Source organism: Pongo abelii, chromosome 16 (assembly GCF_028885655.2).
Source record: "Pongo abelii isolate AG06213 chromosome 16, NHGRI_mPonAbe1-v2.0_pri, whole genome shotgun sequence".
NCBI classification, from domain to species: domain Eukaryota; kingdom Metazoa; phylum Chordata; class Mammalia; order Primates; family Hominidae; genus Pongo; species Pongo abelii.
This window is the reverse complement of record NC_072001.2, coordinates 82,025,909-82,051,694: the sequence shown is the minus strand read 5'-3', so window position 1 is coordinate 82,051,694 and position 25,786 is coordinate 82,025,909. Positions and strand designations below refer to the sequence as shown.

Sequence of the window (25,786 nt, the reverse complement as noted above, 5' to 3'; positions counted from 1 at the left end):
TTACTAAGTGCCAGGCACCATGATAAGCTCTTAACATATTAAACTCATTTAATTGTCACCACAACCCTGTGAAGTGGTTACTATTCTCTCCAAACTACAGTCGAGGAGACGAGGGTCAGAGAGAACATGATGTTGGTAACAGGTGAATACAGCACTCAACTCCTGGGATCCCAGAGTTCAGAGTGGACAGAGACCAAGGTAAGAGACAGAGCTCTTGTCCCTGGAGTTGAAGGGGGTGAGGAGCTGAGGAAGGTGATGGGGGAACTCTGGCCAGTACCACTCTGACCCTTCCAGCTGTGTTACCCTGGGCCGGGGCCTGGCTGTCTCTGAGTCTCTGTCAGGTGAGGTCTGGGGTGGACTCTTTCTGGCGCAGGCCTGGGTTGATGACACTGGTTCTTAACCCTGGATGCATATCAAGATACCCTGGGAGCTTTTCAAAATCCCAATGTCCAGGCCACTCCCCAGGCCAACTACAACAGAGTCTCTTGGAGGTGGGATCCTGGCACATGGGTGGCTTTGACAGCTCCCAGATGACTCCAATGTGTGGTCCAAGCCAAGAACCGCTGCTCAAGTCTGTCCATTCTCTCCCTGGCTCACCATGCCCAGTAGGGAAGCTGAGGCTCTGAAACTCTGTGTCGTTGACTCCCAGTAGTTACTGGATAGCCAAGAGACGGGCCTGGCTTGGTACAGATGAGGGACACCTGGGGCGCAGCATGGGTTGGGGTGGGACAGAAAATGGGAAACAAGTCCCTGGCAGGAGTGGGAGTGGCCGGCCAGTCTGCCAGAGACCCCTGATGTGAGTTCAGTCTCTGGCAGGCCCAGTCCAAGAGAGAAAAGGCCTGAAGGGATGACGCATGGTGAGTTTTGGGTGTCAGAAAGTGGGACACAGCAGGACACAGGAACTTCCACGGTGTGACTTCTGGGAAGAAGGGCTGGGCAGGAAATGATGGAGGATTCATGCCAATCAGGACACAGGGACGCTGTGCTGGCCTGGCCCTGACCTTTTCATCACAGCTCTGACAGCTGGGGTGGTCTAAGGCCCAGAAAGGGGCTGGTATGAGGACTCTGTGTGAGGTTTGGGAAGATTTTTGGTACAGACTCGGCTGAGGCCAACCAACCAGACAGCTCGGGCTGCTAGGGCTGCCCCAAATCTGGAATTCTGTGCCCTGGTTGGAGAAAGCAACTGGGAGAAGCACAGAGAAAAATTCTCCTTCTCCTCTTTTCCAAGAATGAGAATGGGGCCTTCTCTGACCATTTGGGAACTGGGTTTTTAAGACCAGGTTAGGAACTATTCTTAAGAAAAAAAAAAAAAAAAAAGCCCTGCCGCTCCCACTTAGAACATTCATTCTATAGTGAAACTTTGGCTTCAGTCTCTCTCTTCCTGTCTTTTTTTCCTCTGCTAAGCCAACTGTATCTCTCTTTGTCTTGCTCTGTCTCTCCCTCTCCCTGTTGTTTGTATCTTTTTCTGCCTCTCTCTGTGTATCTGACTCACTCTCTGCCTCTCTCTGTCTCTATCTCATTCTATCTTTATCTCCTATGATCTCTGTCAGATCCTGGGGTCCGGGTCCAGCCCATGCTGAAGTCCAAGGGGAGTGGGTGGATGAGCAGAAAGAACACTCAGGGGCCATAGGCAGGTGACTATGGTTTATTCAGCAGCAGCTCTCTTACACAGCTTATTTAAATTAGCTTTCTCATTAACAGCTTACTCACACACTGTTCACCCTGTCTCGGCTGCTTGAGCTGGCTGCCCCCACGCACAGTTGCGCAGCCAGTTCTCCTTTGCCTTCAGGGTCAGCAGCTTAACTCTTTCTCTCTCTGGGCACAAGCAAGCCAAGTTGGGTCCTGACTCCCTCCTGTCCACCTGCAAGATGGACAGCTTTGAGTCTCTCTCTTTCTCTGGGTATCCGCACACCTGCCATGCCAAGCCATGTTGAGCCGAGCCGAGCCCCCCAAGAGCCAAGCCCCATGCACAGCATCAGCAGGACAGTTATACCTTTTACAGACCATAGTAACTTAGAGCCAAGTATGAACTTACACAAACAGGTTATATAACAAGTGGAGGTGTGCACTTGTGCACCAAACTCACTGAGTCATGCAGGCCTGAATATCTGCCTTGGCCTGTTCCTAGACCAAAGCACATCCATGTACCTTACAATCTCTTTCTTTGTTTCAGCCTCTCTCCCATTCTGAGTTTTCTGACTCCTTTTTTTTTTTTTTTTTTAAAGACTATGGCAGCCCACAGAAGCAAGAATGTTAGTCCTGGAGAATGAGACTTACCTAAATTCACTCCTAGAGCAAGCTGATACCTGTGTAGGGCCCACAGCCCTGGCCCCCAATCCCCAGGCTGGACTTTTACCCTAGCACTAAACTGCCACTTATCACTGGTTATCAGGATTGTTAGTGCACAGCTGGCCGAGGCCAGGTGCCAGGCACAGGACTCCCTGAGACGGGCCACAGGGTGGGCCCAGTGCCACATAAGATCTTGCCCTCCCAGCTGAAGTCACAGCTGTCCAGGCCCATAGCAATGGCTTTCCAAGTCTTGTTTCTGGGAAGCCAGATTGAATTAGCTGCTGGGCCCATCTGGTCAGCCCTTGGCCTAATACCATCTGGCAGCTCATGCCTCAATGCCAACCTCAGCCCCATGGCCTCACGGCCAGAAATCCAATTTACTGAAGCTTAATTGAGCCCCTGACTCCCTGGAGCATTGGCCCTCAGGCCCTCCTGCTCCGCTAGCAGCAGATTTCCTGGTGATTAGGAAAGGAGGAAAAAACAGCAGGAGCCAAGTTAATTTCAATTACCCTCATTTTTCTCCCTGGAGCATCACACACCCCTTGCTAAGTGCATCTTTATGTCAGCTGCAGTGGAAGCTGATGAGTATTAAGTATTAGAGCTCTGGGTGCCCCAGACACCTTGCATTTTATCTGCCAACTTCAGAGAGCAGACTGTTCCCCCATGCCTGCTGGTCCTCAGCATTTAGTCCTATTTTACGGAGCCCAGAGAAGCAAGCTCAGATACAGTCAGTGCCCATGTGGGAAAAGGGAGGAATATTTTAACAATCTTTCCAGATAACTGCGGATAATTTTCTTAAATACTACATCAAAACTCAACAAGTGGTACTTCTTAAAGGTTAATTGCAATGTGGATTCGGAAACCATACCGATGAAATTTCAGTACTTTGTGACTAAAATCCATGGATCTATCTTGCACTTCAGATGGATTTTTTACCTATGCATGATTTTATAACATTATGCATTGGTCATTTGGAAAATATTGGTTTTCTGAGTTATGCAGATCTTTCAGATGTTGATGCATTTTATCATATAGTATTTTAAAAAATCATATTTATTATTCTTACCACAATCTCATCAGAAAAGTCTGTTAAGTGGCCGGGCGCAGTGGCTCACGCCTGTAATTCCAGCACTTTGGGAGGCTGAGGCGGGCGGATCACAAGGTCAGGAGTTTGAGACCAGCCTGGCCAACATGGTGAAACCCCGTCTCTACTAAAGATACAAAAATTAGACAGGCGTGGTGGCAGGTGCCTGTAATCCCAGCTACTCAGGAGGCCGAGGCAGGACAATCGCTTGAACCAAGAAGGCGGAGGTTGCAGTGAGCCGAGATTGTGCCTCTGCACTCCAGCCTGGGCAACAAGAGTGAAACTCTGTCAAAAAAAAAAAAAAAAAAAAAAAAAAGAAGAAGAAAGAAAGAAAAAGTCTGTAAGTATTGGAAAGATATTAAGCTTGTGATAGCAAATACAAGTTTTCCAAAATTCTCATCTTCACTTGAAAGCTCAAATGCTATTGCCTATAAGTACTGGTCAGTTTCCCTTGAAGTGGCAAGCTTGCTTTGTTCATTTTTTAGACAATATCCATCTCTGAATAAGTAGTTTGTCCACCATCCTTTTTTTTTGAGACAAGAATTTCACTCTGTTGCCCATGCTAGAGTGCAGTGGCGTGATCTCGGCTCACTGCAAGCTCTGCTTCCCAGGTTCACACCATTCTCCTACCTCAGCCTCCCAAGTAGCTGGGACTACAGGCACCCACCACCACGCCCACTAATTTTTTGTATTTTTAGTAGAGACAGGGTTTCACCATGTTAGCCAGGATGGTCTCGATCTCCTGACCTCATTATCCACCTGCCTCGGCCTCCCAAAGTGCTGGGATTACAGGCATGAGCCACCCTGCCTGTCCTGTCCACCATCCTTTCAAGCAAAAATGGTGTTTCGTGAAAAATGCAACTAGTTCAACTTGCAACTCAAAGACTGCACAGATATTTTTCGTCTGGATATTTATATTTTGCTATGAAACAGAAGTGCTTTATGTCTACCTCCCATTTGTTCACAGATTATTAAAAAGATGTGAATGCAGAGGTTGAAATTTCACAAAATTAATACATATATATTTGCTTTATCAAGGGCAGTCAGGAATGAAATGCCAAGTTCCACTTGCTGTAAGTGTGTGATGGTGAAGAAAACTATGATCACCAGAACAGTCTGGTGCCACTGCCTTGATGTGGGTTAGGGCACTGGCAGTTTTACTCCCCATTGCTTTTCCATGATCGATGCAAAAGGTTAACATCATAGTCTATTATGAAAATAACTTTGACCTTGTAGATCCTCTAAAAAGTCTTTGGGGACCTCCAGAATTTCACGGGAGGTCCACACTTTGAAAACCACTGCCCTAAAGCAGGGATCATCCAACCCCAGGATACATAAAAGTCACCTGGAAGGCTAATTAATATGCAGATTCTTAGGCCCTAGCCCCAGAATTCTGAATCTGTGGTTCTGGGATGGGATCCGTGATTCTGCATTTCTAACAAGCTTGCCCGTGATGCTAATGCTGCAAGTCCCACAACCAAATTTTTTGTTTGTTTTGCATTTATTTGTATTTTTTATTTTTTGTAGAGAGGGGGTTTCATCATGTTGCCCAGGCTGGTCTTGAACTCCTGGACTCAAGTGATCCACCCACCTCAATCTCCCAAAGTGCCAGGCATGAGCTGCTGTGCCTGGCTGGGAACCAAATTTTGAGTAGAAAAATCCTAAAGTACACAACATTTCTTAAAATATTTTCATAGAATGTTAACAAATTTAAAGACATTTGGGAAGAACTGGATTAATCAAAAATATACAAGTTTATTTACTGTGGGGCTTCTTAGAGCCTTTAATATGCCAATGTAAATTGGGACTCCCCAGGAGAGGCATTGGGTGCTCTGGGTTCCCAAACCTATTTGGTTTGGAATGCTTTCTCAGGGCTGGTAGCAGGGGCTTACAAGTTAATGTTCCTCAGAACATGCTTTCTGAGCCACTTCAGTAACAGTTTATGAATCAACTCCCTAAGGGAACAGAGCCGACCATCCCCATCTCCTCCTCTTCCTCCCCTCTCCCTCCCAGGCCAGCTCTGCTCCCTTTCATACCTCATCTACATCTCTGGGGAGGGGAAGTGGGGACCACCCAATTTAACTGTAGGACCGCATTGTACCACACTTGGTACACTGAGTTTTGTTTCATTTTAAATTTATCAGTCTGTGGTAGACTTATTTCAAACATGGATCACCAAAATCAGGGGCATGCTGTTCAATATGCCTCTTGGTGTATATATATGTATATATATATATATATGTATATATTTTTTTTGTTTTTTTTTGTTTTTGAGACGCAGTCTTGCTCTGTCACCCAGGCTAGAATGCAGTGGCACAATCTCAGCTCACTGCAACCTCCACCTCCCAGTTTCAAGTGATTGTCCTGCTTCAGCCTCCCAAGTAGCTGGGATTACAGGCACCTACCACCATGCCTGGCTAAATTTTGTATTTTTAGTAGACACGGGGTTTTACCATGTTGGCCAGGCTGGTCTTGAACTCCTGATCTTGTGATCCACCCATCTCAGCCTCCCAGAGTGCCGGGATTACAGGGGTGAGCCACTGTGCCTGGCCCGGTTCTTTTCTTAAGCTTCTACACAAATGGGTTCTGTGCACCTTTCTATCAGGCATGCGTACACCTCCAGCGCTCACAGACAAGGTCACAAAAACCATTTTCTAAAAAAGACATGGAGTTAGTTGGAGGGTAAAGGAGCTTCAGGGCTCATACTGTACAATTCACTTGGCTTCTAGGGCAGGGTCAGTTATGGGGAATCATAATCATAGCCTCCCATGGTGATATGATTCTATAGGCATCTGGATTGGGGACAAAGGCTAACCTGAGAGAGAGGCTGCTATGAAGGAATCCTGGTAACCAAAACAAGTAGAGGAGGGAGGGAGTAAGCCAAGAGGATGCAGAACTTAGCTCCTGCCTCCATGCTAAATGACATGGGAACAGCTTAGCCAGAGGGGCTTAGATTCCTGGTGTACCCCAAGACATGGAGGTGGGCTGTGCAGACAGGAGCCACCAAACATGGCTTGTTCTGCTCTGCCTCTCTTCAGGCCTTGGCCATTATTAGTGTGATAAGTATATCAGAGACTGTAAAGGACAGAAGAGGAACCTGCCCCGGACTGGACAATCACACAGGGCTGTCTGGAGGAGGCAATGCTGGAGCTCCTGCAGGGAGGTGGGTGGTGTGGAAATGGGAGTCCAGGAGAGTTACCCTGATGATTTCCCTCCACGTGCAAGGAAAAAACAAGAGTGGGGGCATAAGTATTCCTTCCTCCAGCAGGTGGATTCAAGCCATCTAAGAACAGAAGGGAGAAAAGAGTGTTCCAGGCCAGGGGCCAGCATGAGCTAGCATTAGGAGGCATCTGAGAGCACGGCTCACTGAGAAACTACAAAGAGATGAGGCTAGAGGTACAGGCAGAGTCCAGCTCACAAAAGGCCTTGAATGTCATGGCAGATTTGATCCTGCTGGTTCTAAAGGTCAACTGAGGAGTTCAAAGAGGGATCTACACTGAGATTCCTGCTTTTGGAAGGTCACCCTGGCTGTGGCAGCATGTGCTGGGGACGAAGGGGCTGAAGGTGGCAGAGCCACAATATCCCACGCAGGAAAATGAGGCTGAGTTAGGGCAGCAGCTGTGGAAATGAATGGGATTCAAGATGGAGACTGAGAAGGCACATTTATATCCTCTCCTTCCATTCAACTGATGGACCAGTGTTTTAAACAGTCTAAGCCACAACAACAAACATGACAGGCTGAATGCGGTGGCTCACACCTGTAATCCCAGCACTTTGGGAGGCCAAGGTGAGCAGATCATCTGAGGTCAGGAGTTTGAGACTGGCCTGGCCAACATGGCGAAACCCCATCTCTATCAAAAATAGAAAAATTAGCTGGGCATGGTGGTGTGTGCCTATAATCCCATCTACTCTGGAGGCTGAGGCAGGAGAATTGCTTGAACCCAGGAGGTGGAGGTTACAGTGAGCAGAGATTGCACCACTGCACTCCAGCCTGGGCAACACAGCAAGACTCTGCCTCCAAAAAAAAAAAAAAGAAACAAACAGGATGGAAGGAAATCGTTAGTCATTAGCAGACAAGTGATTTCATCTGGAAGATGAAAAGGAGTTAGAGACCTGAGGGGTAGATTAGAGGAGCTGTGGCACACCGGGGCTGAGCCATCTGCCTGTGAGAACCTGAGGGAGCCTCCAGGCTCCAGCACAGGTATCACAGAGGGCAAAGTGAAAATGGGGCTGGAACAGGCAGAAAAAATGAAGATCCAGGTATGGATAGTTAATGCCCCTTCCCCCAAGTCATGGGTTCAGCCAGGCACTTACCCCAAGGAAAAAAATCAGAGACTCTCTCTAAAGAGAACTGTGTACACTGCCTGGTGAGATAGGTGCTGCTAGTGTAGTGGTCGGCACCCTTGAGGAAGCCCTCCTTACAGTGGCATTTAGGGGTCCATGAGTGTAATGACTGGTTCCCACTCTAAGCTCTGCCCGCATGCACATAACCCCCTTTGGCCTGTGCACAAAGTTCCTTTAGATATGGAAGGACACCAGGTAGCCCCATATATTTTAGAAAAGCTTCCAAAGTGAAGGAGAAAGAGCCAAAGAAGTACTTAGAGAACCTTCAAAGAATAAAAGATTAAAAAGAAAGAAAGAAAACATGTATCCTCAGGAAAGCCCAAGGAAACACAACTTTAAAAAAACACACACAAGATGTTAAAAAAAAGGAACAGAGGAACAATTATCTTTTTAAAGATTGTGGCAAATACATAATATAAAATTCACCATTTTAACCATTTTTAAATGTACAATTCAGTGGCTGTATTAGTCTGTTTTCACGCTGCTATAAAGATACTACCCGAAACTAGGTAATTTACAAAGGAAAGAGGTTTAATTGACTCACAGTTACACATGGCTGTGGAGGCCTCAGGAAACTCACAATCATGGCAGAAGGAGAAGGGGAAGCAAGAACCTTCTTCACATGAGGGCAGGAGAGAGTATGCCTCAGTGCAGGAAAAACTACCAGTCATAAAACCATCAGATCAGGTGAGAAGTCATTCACTATTACAAGAACAGCATGGGGAAAACTGCCCCCGTACTCCAATCACTTCCCACCAGGTCTTTTTCTAAACACCTGGGGATTATAATTCAAGATGAGATTGAGTGGGGACACCAAGTCTAACCATATCAGTGGCATTAAGGATATTCACATTGTTCTAAAACCGTCATCAACGACCATCTCCAGAATACTTTTTTATCTTGCAAAACTGAAACTCTGTACCCATGAAGCAATAACTCCCCATCCCCGGCTGGCCCCGATCCTGGCAACCACCATTCTACTTTCTGTCTTCATGAATTTGACTACTCTAAGTATCTCATATGAGTGAAATCATACAATAATTGTCCTTTGTTACTGGCTTACTTCACATGCATAATGTCTTCAAGGTTCACTAATGTAGCATGTCAGAATTACCTTCCTTTTTAAGGCTGAATAATAGTCCATTGTATGGATATACCAAATTTTGTTTATCCATCCATCTGTCTATGGACACTTGAGTTGTTTCCACCTTTTGGCTATTGTGAATAATGCTGCTGTGAACCTGTGTGAGCAAACATAAAAGAAGTAACTTTTTGGCCAGGCACAGTGGCTCATGCCTGTACTCCCAGCACTTTGGGAGGCCGAGGTGAGCAGATCACCTGAGGTCAGGAGTTCAAGACCAGCCAGGCCAACATGGTGAAACCCCATCTCTACCAAAAATGCAAAAATTAGCCAGATGCAGTAGTGTGTGCCTGTAATCCCAGCTACACAGGAGGCTGAGGCACAAGAATCGCTTGGACCTGGAAGGCAGAGGTTGCAGTGAGCTGAGATCATGCCACTGCACTCCAGCCTAGGAGACAGAGTGAGACTCCATCTCAAAAAAGAAGTAACTTTTTACAATTAAAAATATGGTTACCAAAATAAAACTTGCTAGATGGCTTGGAAAATAAAATTGATGGAATGTCTAGAATGCAGACAAAACATCAAAAAGAAAAAAACAATACAAGAGGAGAAATAAAATACTTCAAGGACTGATTCAAGTTCAACAACCAACCAGTTGACACTCCAGAAAGAGAACAGAGAAAACAAAGGGCAAGGGGTTACTAAAGAAATAATAAAAGAAAATTTCCTAGAGCCATGGGTTAACCGTGTTGAAGCCCAGCCATGTGTCATGCACCATGTGGATACTGGAGCTACATACAACTGCCACATGTTCCTGCCACATGGTGCTGAGAATCTTGGGAGAGAGAGACAGAAACAAAACACTTGCATAAATTAATGTGAAATTGTAGCTAGAATGCAGAGTGCAAAGGAACCTATAAAAACTTAGGCCAAGGAAGAGCCTCCTGAGACAGGGACGTTCAAGCTCAGAAGTAACCAGGCAGGAGAGAATGGGAGGAGTTTTGGGCAAAGGGAACAGCATGTGCAAAGACTGTGCGGCCAGAGAGGGCATGATGAGTTTGAAGAGCTGAAAGAAGACCTGCGTCGCTGGAGCTAAGAAGAGGCTTCCTAGGTGGTGAGCAGGGGAGGAGGTGAGGGGTGGATCCAACCATGTCAGGCTTTGAGGGCCCAAGAGTGGTAAGAAGCCAGGTTTTAGAGACAAAAACAGGTCCCTAGGGAGACAGAAAATGCTTTCTATTCCTTCTGGACACCAAGAAACAAAGCACAAGTTAAATCCTCAGTAGCTACTCACTTCTTAGTGCTGCATGGGACTTCCTGCTCCACTGCAAAGAGCTCAATCTGGCCCTTCCCTGTGCAGCACAAGTGGGCAAAGCTCCTTAGGCTAAATCACAGGTGCTTTGGTTTTTAAAACTTGACTGAAGGACTTGGGTGACTGATGGGTGAGCAAGAAGAAAGTTGTTTGGATTCATGGGTGCACATTTTGGCAGTTTCAATATTCCATGTATAAGTGCAACTGTGATGCATATTGATGCATTCATTTTGCACATCTGATTATTTCTTCAGGATCTATTTCTAGAAATAAAATTTCTGGTACAAACAGATGGGGCATTTTTAGGGCTTTGGCCCTACAGAACAGTTGTTCCAGTTTACAGCCCCAGCAGTGGATGAGTGTCTGTTTACTCAAACTCTTCCCTGTCCAGCTGTCATTATTACTATATCTTTTTTATCTCTGCCAATTCAGCAGGAAAAAAGAGGTATCTTGTGGTTTTAGTCCTCCTCCTCCTCTTCCTCCTCCCTTTTTAAGACAGGGTCTCGCTTGGTCACCCAGGCTAGAATGCAGTGTCTCAATCATAGCTCACTGAAGTTTGGATTCAGGCAATCTTTCTGCCTCAGTCTCCGGAGCAGCTGGAACTACAGGTGTGCACCACCATGCCCAGCTAATTTAAAAAAATTTTAAAAACTTAAGAGATTTTTTGTTGTTGTTGCGGTGGCTCATGCCTATAATCCAAACCCTTTGAAAGGCTGAGGCAGGCAGCTTGCTTAAGTCCAGAACTTTAAGACCAGCACGAACCACACGGTGAATACACAAAATACAAAAATTAGCTGGTTGTGGTGGTGTGCACCCGTAGTCCCAGCTACCTGGGAGGCCAAGGCAGAAGGATCGCTTGAGCCTGGGAGGCAGAGGTTTCAGTGAGCCATGATCACGGCACTGCACTATAGCCTGGGTGACAGAGTGAAACTGTCTCAAAAAAAAAATTTTTTTTTTTTTTTTGTAGGCATGGGGTTTCACTTTGCCGCCCAAGCTGGTGCTGGACTGCTAGCTCCAAGCAATCCTCATACCTCGGCCTCCCAAAGTGCTGGGATTACAGGCGTGAGTCACTGCATTTGGCCACATTTCTTTTATTCTCATGGTTACAGTTGTTTCATATATTTACTGGTCATTTCTACTTTTTTATTTTTTGAGATGGAGTCTTGCTCTGTCACCCAGGATGGAGTGCAGTGCTGTGATCTCGGCTCACTGCAACCTCTGCCTCCCAGGTTCAAGAGATTGTTCTGCCTCAGCCTCCTGAGTAGCTGGGACTACAGGTGCCTGACACCATGCCTGGCTAATTTTTGTATTTTTAGTAGAGATGGGGTTTCACCATGTTGGCCAGGCTGGCCTTGAACTCCTGACCTCAGGTGATCTGCCCACCTCAGCCTCCCAAATCCCTTATGCTGGGATTACAGGCATAAGCCACCACGCCCAGCCATATCTACTTATTTTTAAACTACATATCCATGCCCTGTGCCCATTCCTATTGGGAATATGTCTTTTTCCTATTGATTTGTACCGATATTAACTCCCTGTCGGACATACATTAAATTCTCCCGATTTATCATTTGCTTATTTTGTTTATGATATTTTTATATCATAAATCTTTTTGCAGTCACGTTTCCAATCTTTCCTTTATGGTTTCTATTTCCATGTTAAACTTAGGATGGCCTCCCTCACGTTGACATTATATAAGTGTTTTCTTCTATTTCATTCTATTATCCTTGTTTACATTTAACTCTGTCTCATTTGGAATTTATGTTAGCATGTGGTTTGAAGAAAGATCAAATCCTTAATTTTTTCAGCCATATTTATTTCCTCTCCATTTTGAAATGCCAAATGTGTCATTTTCTAAATATTTAAAGTATATGTGGGACTTGGGCTTTCTACTACATGACATTGGTATATCTTTTATAACTGTTATAGCCCCCTACATTCTTTTTTCTTTCAGCATTTACTTGATTTTTCTCTCCCATTTACCAGTGATTTTAAAATGAATTTACCAAGTTCACTACCACCCTCCCTTCTAACAATTCCTTTAGGACCTTGACTGGAATTTATAAATTAACTTTAAGATAACTTCCCTTGCAATGATTAATTGTCCCATCTCTTGGCTTCAACGCCCCACATTAGAGCATGTTTACAATGAGCCAAGGTCAAAGCGGTGCATCCAGCGGGTTCCTGTCCCTGCCGGGAAGAACAAGTTCCTCCCTGTCCCCCGCCCACCCTGCTAGCTCTGGCAGGCCTTGAAAGGCCCATTAGGAAGAGGCCATTCCTCCATCTTCATTAACACCTGTGCCCTGGGGACCAGACCAGAAGTTCTAGGAAGAGGAAAGTCCTCTCCTCACCTCTCCCCGCATACCATGCGCTCCCCCCAACAATGTGGGGAGCAGCTGCAGATTCACCATGCCCTGCCCCCACCCCAGCATAAGCACCTAGAGTTGGAGTCACTGGGGCTTCAGGGAGAGGGAGGGACTTGCCTGCCACATCCTGGGGTCCTGACTGGGTGGGCTTCCCTGGGAGACCAAGAACACAGATGTTCTGATGTTCTTTCTTTATCATACTGATGGGGGAGGAGGGTGGGTGTTGAGAAGTTTACTAATGACAATTTACAAGAGTCAGTTACAAGTGAGGGTGAGCACAGCTGTCCCAAATGCAGCCTCCTGTTTCTCTCCTCTGCCTACCCCACCCCACTCCCACCTCCACGGCCCTCTATAAACTGTGGCAGGTGGACCTTGGTAACAACATCACCCGGGGCTTGTTAGAATTTAGAAACATGGCTTTCCGGACCTGGCCGAGCAGGAGGCGCCATCATGGAAGTTGACATCCGCCCCAACAAGGATCAAAAACGTTCCGTGCAAGGAGCCCAAGAGCCAGGATACCTACCTGAGGCTGTTGGTCAAGCTGTACAGGTTTCTGGCCAGACAAATCAACTCCATATTCAACCAGGTTGTACTGAAGACGCTGTTTATGAGTCGCACCAACCGGTCACTCTTGCTCAGATGATCCGGAAGATGAAGCTTCGGGGCGGGGAAAACAAAATGGCCGTGGTCTTGGGGACCATAATGGATGATGTGCGGGTTCAGGAGGTTCTCAAACTGAAGGTGTGTGCGCTGCGTGTGACCAGCCGGGCTGCAGCCGCATCCTCAGGGCGGGGCAGGGGGCAAGAGCCTCACTTTCGACCAGCTGGCCCTGGACTACCCCAAGGACAGCGGCACCATCCCGCTCTCTGGTTCTCTCAAGGGCCAAGAGGTGTACCAGCATTTCGGCAAGGCCTCGGCGACCCTGCACAGCCAAACCCTACGTCTGCTCTAAGGACCGGAAGTTCAAGCGCGCCAGCAGTCAACGGGCCAGCCGAGACTACAAAAACTAACCCTGGAGCCTACCCTCTTATTAGAAAGATTTTGGATAAAGAGAAAAAAGGAAAGAAAGAAATGTGGACCCCCACCCTTGTCCTGCTGAGTCAGAAACTGCGTTTCAATCAAATCCTCAGGCAATTGTGTGCACGTGAAAGTTTGAGAAGCCAGGATCCCAAGACTCACCTGAGCTGGACGGAGCCCACAGTAACCGCTGAGATAATTACCCACCCTAGCCCCGCCTCTCTTGGGACAAGCCTGATCTCAGGAGTAGGGACTGGGCCCAGGCCAGGGCAAAGCTGAAAAGTGAAAGAACCAAAGCTTTCTCTCAGACACCAGGTGCATCAGAAACCAGCCTATTTCCTGCATAGTAGGCTGTGTGGAGTGGTGGACAAGCATGAGGTCAGTGTGACACACACTTGGGTTCCAGTCGTGGCACTGACCCTTACAGGGGCTGTGACATGGGGCCCTCTATGAGCCTCCGCCGACTTACCTGTCAAGTGGCAAGAACTACACCACCTCACAGACCTAATGGGAAAACAGAGGTAAGTTTATCAAATGTCCAGGAGAGTGCCGTGTCATAGTAGGTTTTTACTGGAAAGAAGAATATTGATGCAGGGCAGGTGAGCCCCAGAATGGGGGCTTAGCCCAGGAGGGTTTTTGGCTTCTCCCAGGAAATAATTTAAGGGTGAGCCAGTGGTGTTAGCAACTTTTATTGAAGCTGCAGTGTACTGCAACAGCAGAGGGACTGCTCCTTGTGAGACAGGGCTACCCCATAGGTAGTGCGCCAAGAGTAGCAGCTCACAGGCAGTTTTGTAGTCATTTATATTCACTTTTTTTTTTTTTTTTTAAGAAGGAGTCTTGCTCTGTTGCCCAGGCTGGAGTGCAGTGGCGCAATCTCCACTCCCTGCAGCTTCCGCCTCCCAGGTTCAAGCAATGTTTCTGCCTTAGCCTCCTGAGTAGCTGGGATTACAGGTGCACGGCAACACACCCGGCTAATTTTTGCATTATTAGTAGAGACGGGGTTTCACCATGTTGGCCAGGCTGGTCTTGAACTCCTGGCCTCAAGTGATCCACCTGTCTCACCCTCCCGAAATGCTGGGATTACGGGCATGAGCCACCGCACCCACCATCGTCTCTAGCTTGGACTCCTGTGAGCCTCCTCACTGGTTCCCTGCTCCCACATTGAACCCTTAGACTTTTGTCTTCATCCAGCAGCTAAAACAAGCCAATTAAAGCAATCATGTCACATCACTCCCTGCTTAAAACTATCCAGAAGAAACTCTAAACCCTTTTCCTAATTTGAAGACCTTAAATGATGATTCCTGCCTCACTATCTCTGTCTAACCATATTTTAGGCTGTTCTTCTCTTTGTTCACACTACATCAGCCTCACATGCCAAGACTGTCTCTCTGTGACTTTGCCGTCTCCTACTCTGTCTGCCTATAATATTCTTCTCCTAGAGTGGGGTTGGTTCCTTCTGGTCATTCAGGTCTCAACTCAAATGTCACCTCCTGAGAGAGCTAGGGTACCCCTTCTCTGTCACCCTGCAGCACATCACTCTGTTTTCTCTAAAGCCTTCACCACCACAAGCAGTGGTTATCCTGCATGTTTGTTTCTTTTTCTTTCTTCCTTTTTGAGACACAGTCTTGCTCTGTTTCCCAGGCTGGAGTGCAGTGCCATGACCTCAGCTCACCTCTGCCTCCCAGGCTCAAGTGATCCTCCCACCTCAACCTCCTGAGTGGCTGGGACTACAGGCATGAACCATCATACCCAGCTAACGTTTGTTTGTTTGTTTTGGTAGAGATGGGGTTTAACCATGTTGCCCAGGCTGGTCTCAAACTCCTGGGCTGGAATGACCCACCTGCCTCAGGCTCCCAAAGTGCCGGGACTCCAGGCATGAGCCACCCTTACCTGGCCCTGTTTCTTTACTTGGTCATTGTCTCCCCATCTTACACCCCACCACCCATAGAATGAGGGAGAATAAGGATTTTGTTTTGTCCACTACTGTATCCCTAGGACTTAGAACAGTGACTGGGACATAGTACGTGCTCAGTTAATGTATGTGAATAAAGTAATAACGATGCTTACTCTTCACCCTCCTTTCTGCTGCCTTCCTGCTGAACTGTGTGCAGCAGCTGGCTATATACCACATCAGCCCAGAGCAGTGTTTATAATAGAGGTTTTCAGGCATCTCCTCTCCTTCAGACGCATGAATTAGAATTTCTGGGGGAGGGTCCTGGGCATTTTTATTTGGAGGCCACTGCTTTAGATAACCAAGAATTGGTTCAGGTCAGGGCCTAGCGGAAAGGCTTTTTTTTCCCCCTCTTCAAAATCTTGTGGCTGTACTTTCAAGAGGACATTGATAGCTTCATCCAATAGCTTCATCCTGGTATGCAGGAAGCACTTAAGAACTATTAGTTAGAAAGAAGATGAAATGAAATCTGTGCTTAGTTATTACAACTTTGTTTTTTCTTTTTTTCCAAGACACCAAGGGCAAGTAATTACAACTTTCTTGATGCAGTAGAGGAATCACTGATCTGGGGACCGAGAGGACTAGGTTTGTCCCCAAGTTGTTGCTGCTTCCTAGGGAGGGCAGTCTCTGAGCCCCAGATTTCTTATCTATAAAAAGGGACAAATAGTACTTAGACAATGGAGTTGTTTCATTCATTCATTCATTCAAACATTTATTATCTCTGCATTCTAGGACTAAGCCAAGGCCCAGGTGATATAGAAATAAACAAGAGGCTAGGTGTGGTGGCTCACGCCTGTAATCCCAGCACTTGGGGAGGCCGAGATGAGTGGATCACCTGAGGTCAGGAATTCAAGACCAGCCTGGCCAACATGGTGAAACCACATCTCTACTAAAAATACAAAAATTAGCCGGGCATGGTGGCAGGCACCTGTAGTCCCAGCTACTCAGGAGGCTGAGGCAGGAAAATATCTTGAACCCAGGAGGCAGAGATTGCAGTGAGCTGAGATCACGCCACTGCACTCCAGCCTGGGCAACAGTAAGACTCTTTCTCAAAAAAAAAAAAAAAAAAAAAAAAAAAAAGAGAAACAAGAGACAGTCATTGTGAGGAATAATGATATATGTGTCCCCAGAATCAAAAGTGCCCCACCCTCTTCCCTGCTTGTAGCTGTGGTCTCAGTGAGGTCCCAGAGCAACACAGGAGAAAGGACCTGCTCTGATACAGAGTCTGATGGAACTTTATTTAAATCATGATGCCTCAGCCAGGTGCATGCCTGTAATCCCAGCACTTGGGGAGGCTGAGGCGGGTGGATCACGAGGGCAGGAGATCAAGACCATCCTGGCTAACACAGTGAAACCCCGTCTCTACTAAAAATACAAAAAAATGCCGGGCGTGGTGGCGAGCGCCTGTAGTCCCAGCTACTCAGGAGGCTGAGGCAGGAGAATGGCGTGAACCCGGGAGGCGGAGTTTGCAGTGAGCCGAGATCGTGCCACTGCACTCCAGCCTGGGCGACAGAGCGAGACTCTGTCTCATAAATAAAGAAATAAATAATGATGCCTCTAGCATTATGGGAACAGGCATGAGACATCCCAAGCCAGCTCAAAGGAGTTAACTTTCTTCAAAACTTATATAGAGTAAATTCACTTTCTATGCTACCAATCTTCATTCACTCATGCATACAACAAATATTTACTGGATATTCACTACAATTCCTATTAGGTGTTGCGCAGCTGGTGGAGGAGGTTTCCATTTGCAGTAAAGGAAACATTGGATAAGAAACAGGTTTGAGGCTGGCCGCAGTGGCTCATGCCCGTAATCCCAGCACTTTGGGAGGCCAAGGTGGGCAGATCACTTGAAGTCAGGACTTTGAGACCAGCCTAGCCAACATGGTCTCCACTAAAAATACAAAAATTAGCCAGCCGTGGGGGCATGTGCCTGTAATCCCAGCTACTCAGGAGGCTGAGGCAGGAGAATCGCTTGAACTTGGGAGGCGGAGGTTACAGTGAGCCAAGGTCGTACCACTGCACTCCAGCCCGGGTGACAGAAACTGTCTCAAAAAAAAAAAAAAAAAAGAAAAACAATTGGAGGGAAGATTGTGAGTTTCATTCTAGAGAAGCTGAGTCTAAGGGCCTGTGAGAGATACGTGCCCGGAACTTAGGGCAGATGCCAGGTCTCCAATGTACAGAAGATATTGTCAGCTATGCATGCAGATGTGCTAGGGAGATAATGTAGAATAAGAGGGCCCAGGGCCTTTGATCTTTTTCCACTGTAGGATCCGCCCCCATCAGCTCTCACCACCAGAACAACGCACACCCCATAATGGAAAGTGAGAGGTATAATTAAGGGAATCAGAAGAAGGGAGGTTTTTATGCCCTTCTCTGGAGTCTTATTAGTCATTCTGCTCTTCTACTTTCAGCTTTTTGATATCTTATCTTCTACAGCATTTGTCAGTGAGTGCTACAGGAATTCCCCGTATATCTGGGTGCTTCCAACATCCCTGTTGTGAAAGGAAGGAGAGTTCATCATAAAAGTTTTTAGCAGCAAATTTTTTTTTGCTTTGTGTTACTTTATTCTACAAGTGACTTTTATTTACTTACTTGCGCAAATTTGTGGGGCATGTGTGAAATTTTGTTACATGTATATAATGCATAGTGAGCAAGTCGGTATTTAGGCTGTCCATCTCATGAGTGCAGTACATTTTTGTTTAACCCTAGTCACCCCACTATGCTATCAAGCATTGAATTTATTCCTTCTTTTTTTTTTTTTTTGAGACAGTCTTACTCTCTTGCCCAGGCTGGAGTGCAGTGGTGCAATCTCAGCTCACTGCAACTTCCACCTCCTGGGTTCAAGCAATTCTTCTGCCTCACCCTCCCAAGTAGCTGGGACTACAGGTACGTGCCACCACGCCCAGATGATTTTGTATTTTTAGTAGAGATGGGGTTTCACCATATTGGCCAGGCTGGTCTCAAACTCCTGACCTCAAGTGATCCGGCTGCCTTGGCCTCCCAAAGTGCTGGGATTACAGGTATGAGTTATCGCACCCAGTCTTGAATTTATTCCTTCTAACTGTGTCGGAGCAAACAATTTGAAAGTGAAATTTTGAAAATCTCATTTAGAGTAGCACCAAAAATTTTTAAAATACCTAAAAATAAATCTGTCAAATCTCTACACTGAACACTATAAAACATTGTGACACTGAAGAGGAACTAAATAAATGGAGATATATGCCATGTTTTGGATTGGGAGATACAAAATTGCCCAATATGATGATTCTTTCCCAATCTATCTATATACTCAATGTAATTCCAATCAAAATTTTCAGCAGGCATTGTCTTTTTTTGTTTTTTATTTTTCAGAATATGAAAAGTTGGTTTTAAAATGTATGTGGAAATGTAGAGGACCTAGAGTAACTAAAACAATTTTTGTTTTGTTTTTGAAACAGGGTCTTGCTCTGTTGCTCAAGCTGGAGTGTGGTAGCACCATCATGGCTCACTGCAGCCTTGACCTCCCCTGGATCAAGCGATCCTCCTACCTCAGCCTCCCAAGCAGCTGGGACCAACAGGTAAGTACCACCTCATCTGGCTAATTGTTTCTATTTTATATACATATGTAATTATATGTGAGATAGATATAGATCTATAGATATATATAGATATGTAATGTATATATACACAAAATTAGTCAGGTGTGGTGGTGTGCAGCTGTAGTCCCAGCTGCTAGGATAGGGAGGCTGGGAGGTGGGAGGATCGTTTGAGCCTGGGGGGGGTTTGAGGCTGCAGTGAGCCATGATCATGCCACTGCACTCCAGTCTAGGTGACAGAGCAAGTCTCACTCTCAAAAAAAAAAAAAAAAGTATGTACTATATAATTTTGTTCATACAAAATTCTAGAAAGTGCAAACTAATCTATAGAGACAGAAAGCAGATCAGCCTGGGACAGGATTGGAGGGAGCGATGGATGACAAAGGGGCATGAGAAAACTTTGGGGGATTATGGAAATGTTTGCTGTCTGAATTTTGGCTTCGTGAGTGAACACAAGCAACACTAATCAAGTTGTACATTTTTAAAATGTGCAGTTTATTGTACTCCAGTTATCCATCCGTAAAGTTGGGGCGGGGGAACTCTTAAAACCAGGTGAAATGAATCTATACCATTAGAAATTAAAATAGTGGCTCCATTTGGGAGGGTGGGGACCTGGAGGAAGTACAGGGGGTCTTTTGGGGTGCTGGTAATGTTCTGTGTCTTGAGCTGGTTGCTGGTTACACAGGTATGTTCAGTTTGTGAAAATTCATTTAGCTGAACATTTATTTGTGAACTATTCTATACATATATCTCAATTAAAAGTTTTTTTTAAAAAGCTCTTTCACCAGGCCTTGGATGAATGCTGTAGTTACAGACAGTATAGGGATGATCTGGACTCCAGAATCTGCCTGTCTGGATTTCACATTGCCTATTTTTCACAGCACGTGTATGGAAGATACTCTTGATCTCCCTATTTAACAAATGAAAAACATGAGGCACAGAGAGGTTAAAGAGTTTGCCCAGGGTTACACAGCTAGGAAGCTGCAGATTGCAAGCCCAGGACACATGATGCTATGACTCACCTCTGCAGTCTCTCCTAATCCAGGCTTTACCTGATACACTTAGCATAGTGCTCAGCAGATGGGAAAGCACTGAATGCATGTTCTTTGCTGTCATTGTCATTGTTTAAGGTGTCTCCGTTGAAAATACTTCCACCAAAGGAAACAGAAGGAAATCAGGCCCCATCAGGGCAGACTTAAAAATCATCATCTGCCCTTAAGTGGAGCACCCAGCAATGTCACCTCAATTCCCTTTGAGTATTAGGCTTTCCCAGCAACGTGCCAAAACCCTGGTACAGAGCATTAGGCTTCTTCTCTCCCTTGTAAGTTCATCCGGAGCGGGGATCCTGGCTTCATCCATCCCTGAAGCACATGGCCTGGCACAGATCTGGGTCTTTATGCTATGTGAACACGTGAAAGGGGGAATTGGAATAGACAGGTTCTCAGGTCCCTTTTTAGCTTTTTAGCCGCTGAGGGTCTGGAGTCCTTGAAGCCGTTGAGCTTCCTCTGCACAGCCTTTCATCCTGGAGCCCATTGCAGCCCATCCCTTCCATGGTGCTGGAGATGGTCAGTGCTGTGGACAGCAGATGCTGAGATGTAGTTAAGAATGGGAGAGGGTTCAGTGGGGACCAGTAATTACTGTGAATGATAAGAGGAGGAGGTAGCTGGATTGGGCAGGGGAAGACTTCAGATTGCCATGCAGATCTAACAAAGTTTCAGCCCCCACAACAGGAGGACTTGGAGTTTGAGTTGAGCAAAAATTGCAGGCCCCAGGACTCTTGCTGTGCTCAGTAGTTGGTTTGGGGGCTGGCCAGGAAAAGTGTGGCCTCTACCTCAAAAGCTGAGGTAAAGCCTGAAGATGCTAGCCACTGGAGGCAGGCAGCTAACTGCATTCTTGCAGCTAGGAGGTTTAAGTATCTCTGCGGTTGTCACAGTCACAAAAGGGAAGAAAAACACCCAGCAGGTTTTCCGCCAGCACTGCCAGCCTTTGCCTGGCTGTCAGCGGACAGCTGGGGAGCCAGGTGAGGCAAGCTATGGAGAATCAGATATGGAGTACGGAGATCCTTCAATGAGGAGACCATAAAGATTGGAAGGAATCAGGGCTGGCCTTTCCAAGATGAGTCCTGAAAGCCTAGATGCTTCTGATCAGCAGGAAGGAGGGAGGAGGTGATTCAGGACAAGGTAGAGTGAACCCTTTAGACTTAAAGCCAGCGTTTGAAACAGCTTAATGTCCTGCCTCCCTCAGAACTTTCAGATGGAAGTACATGTCATTAGTTATGACTGAGGAAGCAACAGTCAGGGTTACATTGTAAAAGGATCATGCAACTATTAAGCACCTACTGAATTCCCATCTGTTATAAAGGAGACAGGAGAAAGGAGAAGGAAGGGGTGGTGTGCTATCTGCTGAGGCTTTCATGTTCATTATCTCATTTAAGCCTCAGACCAACCCTATGAGCGGGGTGACAATTATCACCCTCTTTTTATAGATGGAAAAAGCAAGCCTCAAAAATGTGAGATAACTTGCCCACCACAGCTGCTAAGTGGCCAAACGGATTTGAGGCCAAGTCAATCCAACCGTAAGTTTTTGTAATTTCTCCCATTTCACCACCACCCCTAGTGCCGCCATCGTTTCTGAGCACTTATTGAGTGCCAAATCACTGTGAGACATGCTCTACCCACGTTACCTTGTTGAAGCATCAGGACAGCCCTTATAGATGAGGAAAAGGAGAAAGTAGCTAGTCCAGGGCCATGGAGCTCCAAAATGGCAGAACCAGAATGGGTACCCTTGTCTGTTGACCTCACTACCTTCATTACCATCTACAGATGGAAAGTCGTGGAATCACCAGGCCAGAAGGGCTGTGGAGGAAACTCACTCCAATCTGCTGCACGATGAGAGGATTCTCTGAGTCTGAGCAAGCTATCAGGCCAGCAGCAGGCACTGAGATACCACCAGCCCAGATGATGAGGCCTCAGATGGTGCTGGCCAGAGGGGTGGGAACCAGCTGTTCCTTGTCTCAAGCCCTTCAGGTTGAGTGGCTGCACTCCACAAGGCCTCATGTCTGAGTCAGCCCTGACCCATGTCCTCAGGCCCCACTGGCAGAGCCACCAATGCTACTGGCTCTGTGGCCTCAGCTGCTGTGTGCCTCAGACATGGCAACCTATGACTCTGATCTATAAAGCAGCCAATGAAGGTTGAGGTTCAGCCTTGAGGCACACTGAGGCACACAGGTGGAAAGGGGAAGAGCAGAGAGCAGTAGGGCCTGGGAGACTCTGGCCCCACGACCCAGCAGAGGCCAGATACAGGCAGGAATTACTGCTCCACCTCCTGCTGCAGCTGTGGGCAAGTTACAAGTGAAGGACCTGTGGGTTTTGCTGCTTGGTAATCATAGGTTCAAACTCCAGCTTCACCAAACTCCTTCCCTGTCAGCTTTCTCACTGGAAGATGGGGCAGTAGCTGCTTGTGAGGATAAAATGATGAAGTATCTAGCACCAAGTAGCTACCAGGTATATTGTGGCTTCCTCACCACCTGTCCTAAGAGATGAAGATCCAAGACCCTGCCCTGTCCCTGCAGCCCTTTTGGGCTAGTGTGGGGCAGATGTGACCCTTTTCAAAAAAAGTTCTGCTAAGGGGCTGAAGGAAGCAGGCCTTCCTCTGGAGCTGCTAAAGAAAGGAAGGCTACCCAGGGTGGGGGCATCCTGGTTCACTTGTGCTCCCAGGGCTCAGAGAGCGCTTGCTGCTTACACCCTCCTTGATGGAAGTGTCAGGATTCGGTCAGAGAAGAAGCAGAACCATGTGAGTTATGGGCTAAGGGATTTATTGCACAATTAGACCTTATATGATTGTGGAGGGGCCGGGAAGTAGAGGTGTGGGGAGGGAACTGGAGAGTCAGAGAAGGGGTCCACTTCTCGGTCAATCTGAGAAGCTGAAACATGTCCAGCTTCTGGTGGGACCACCAAGGGCAAGGCCCTGGAGAGGTCTCTGGGCAGCTGTGACTTGCAGAACTCCCACATCTGTGGGTCTGCACAAAATGCCTGTGGTGGGCTTAGGGTCAGTGCAGGTTATATGGTCAGCAGTCGGGGAGAAGAGCTGGACTCGGGGCAGAGTGAGGACAAGCTGGCATTTGCCAGCACCACTACATCTGTCACTACTGAAACCGAGGGGTGAATTTGATCAGGTCTGCCTGCCACCCTGCTTGCTTTTGGCCGCTTGCTTTTTGTTTTGTTTTTGTTTTTTCCATGAACCCTGAGGCCTTAGTCCACTGAAGGCTGAACCCCAACCTTCACTGGCTGCTTCATAGATCACTGGCTGCTTTATAGATCAGAGTCATAGGTTGCCATGGTCATGGTTGCTTCAGCTGTTTTTCAGGAACTTGGGCCAGCTCCTGTCCAGTTCAAACTGGTTGAGACCACTGACCCTTCAACTGGACCTGTGCCAGTGCCCGAGAAAAGGTCCATTTTGATGTCAGGGCCAAATACTCCACCTTCAGATCATGCTAATGCCATCATTTTCTGCACTTACGTCCTATGAAATGTCACAAAGCCCGACTACACTTGCACGAAACAAACCCATGACTTCATTTTTTCCCGCTGCCAATTACCTCTCCCCACATCTTAGACTATCACACTTCCCTAGCCCATAAGCAACCCTAAGCCTTATCTCTGCGGAGGTGGATTTGAGAGCTGTTCTTCCCCCTCCTCGTTTGGTGGCCTTGTGCATAAATCAGGACCTGTGTCACAGTGATTGACTTGTTGTACACCGGCAGAATGGACCTAGACCTGGCCAGTGACCCCGCTGGCGGCCACGGCCACCTTCAGACAGCAATGGCTGCCTCTTTCCTTCTGCCTTCCAAATCACACATAAATGCCCCTTTTGGCCAACTTTTCCTCTGTAAGGCTCCTCCTCAAGGGGCACCAGCACTGATGGGGAAGCCAGAGAAAGGCAGTTCGGGTTGGGGGTGAAAAGCCAGGAATGTGAAGACCAACTTCTGCTTGGCTTTTACTTCCTTAATTAGAGAGGCTGGAGCCCAGGGCATCAGCTACAGGTCTCAAGACAAACCCTGGGCCCAGGAAAACAGAGCTGGATGAATCCTTGGACACCATGAGATCCACCATCTCACTCCACAGATGGGGAAGTTGGGCTCTGACTCCTGCTGTCATTTGCGGCAGGTCCCAGGCTGCTAACTCCATCCTCTTTGGCCAGCACCACTGCAGCCTGGGTCTCAGCTGGTGGAGCCAACTAGGCTCACCCACTGCCAAGGCAACTGTAAGAAGGGCACACGACAGTCATTGGCAGAGCCCTGGGCCAGGATGTCAGTCTCTCTGGCCTGTGGACAATTGCTCAGCCTGCAGCTGAGGCCTGGCTAGGCCAGACAAGGGGCCGGGTACACAGCAGGGAGAGTGCCTGCCCATGTCCACAGCCATCCTCCTCCTGGGCACACTCACGAAAAGGCACTCCTTTAAAAAACAAAATTTATTAAATATTTCAAACATACATAAATCTATAGGAATCCACATAACAAACACCTGGGAACCATTATCCGGAGTTGTTAGAACATACTCATGTGTAGTCGTATTTGCTTCAGACCTTTTCTCATTTTATGAACTAAGGCAAATTTATTTAAGAAATAAAACCCCCAGAACCTCCCCCCATGCTTATTTTTCTTCCCATCCCCAGAGGTAACCACTTCTCTGAATTTAGAGTTTATCACTCATGTGCAATTTTATTCTTCTGCTACTTACGTGGGTATCTTTAAACATGTTTTTAAATGTTACCTAATGTGTATATGTCCACGTATGTTATATGTGATTTGTACATATTCAAAACTTTTTTGCTTAACATTTTTTAAAGATTTATTTTTGTTAATACACGTGACTTTAGATCAAGGGTCAGCAAACTTTTTGTGTAAAAAGCAATATAGTAAGATATTTTAGGCTTTGCAGGCAACATATGGTCTCCGTTGCAGTCTTTGCTTTGCATTGTTTTATTTTGTTTTGTTTTTCATAGTGCTTTAATGTTATAAAAACCATTCTTCTTAGCTCCAGATTTGGCAGATGGGCGGTAGTTTGCTGGCCCCGGCTCCAGATCATATTGTGTTATGTGAGTATCCCAACAGTTCATTCCTCCATGTTCTTGTTGATGGACATCTAAGTGGTTTCCAATTTTCACTACACAAGGGTGACTATGAATATTATCATATAAATGAGTGTCTCTGAGGTGCACACCGAGAAATGGAAGGGCTAGGCATTGGACGGAAGCATCTTTGACTTTACAATACATTATCAATTTCTCTCCAAACTGGCAGCCTCAGTTTACATCCCCAGCAGCAGTTGGCGAGTGCTCCTGCTGTTCCACATCCTTACTAGCACTTGCTGTTATAGGGCTTTCAAAATAATATGAACTGCCAGGAGCGGTGGCTCACACTTGTAATCCCAGTACTTTGGGAAGCCAAGGCAGGAGGACTGCTTGAGCCTGCGAGTTTGAGACCAGCCTGAGCAACATAGTGGGACCCGGTCTCTACAAAAAATCCCAAAAATTAGCCAGGTGTGGTGGCATGGTTGTGGTCCCAGCTACTTGGGAGGCTGAGGTGGGAGGATCACTTGAGCCTAGGAGGTTGATGCTGCAGTGAGCAGTGATTGTGCCACTGTATTCCCTCTTGGGCAACAGAGTGAGACCCTGTCGCAAAATAACAATAAGATATCCTCTTTTTGTTGTTGTTGGTTTTTTTTTTTTTTTTTTTTTTTTTTTTTTTGAGACGGAGTCTCTGTCGC

At 46.7% G+C, this 25,786-nt stretch overlaps 1 long non-coding RNA gene and 1 pseudogene across 1 annotated transcript; one reads left to right on the top strand and one right to left on the bottom strand.

Annotated features, from left to right (window-relative positions):
- Positions 1-1,661: 1,661 nt before the first annotated feature.
- LOC129050167 (uncharacterized) lies at positions 1,662-13,342 on the bottom strand. The gene is made up of 3 exons (XR_008513698.1): positions 12,997-13,342; positions 3,356-3,658; positions 1,662-1,861 (listed from the first exon to the last, which is right to left on the bottom strand). It is a non-coding gene; the product is annotated as an uncharacterized LOC129050167 (long non-coding RNA).
- LOC100445718 (large ribosomal subunit protein eL18-like) lies at positions 12,924-25,115 on the top strand (annotated as a pseudogene).
- Positions 25,116-25,786: the final 671 nt, after the last annotated feature.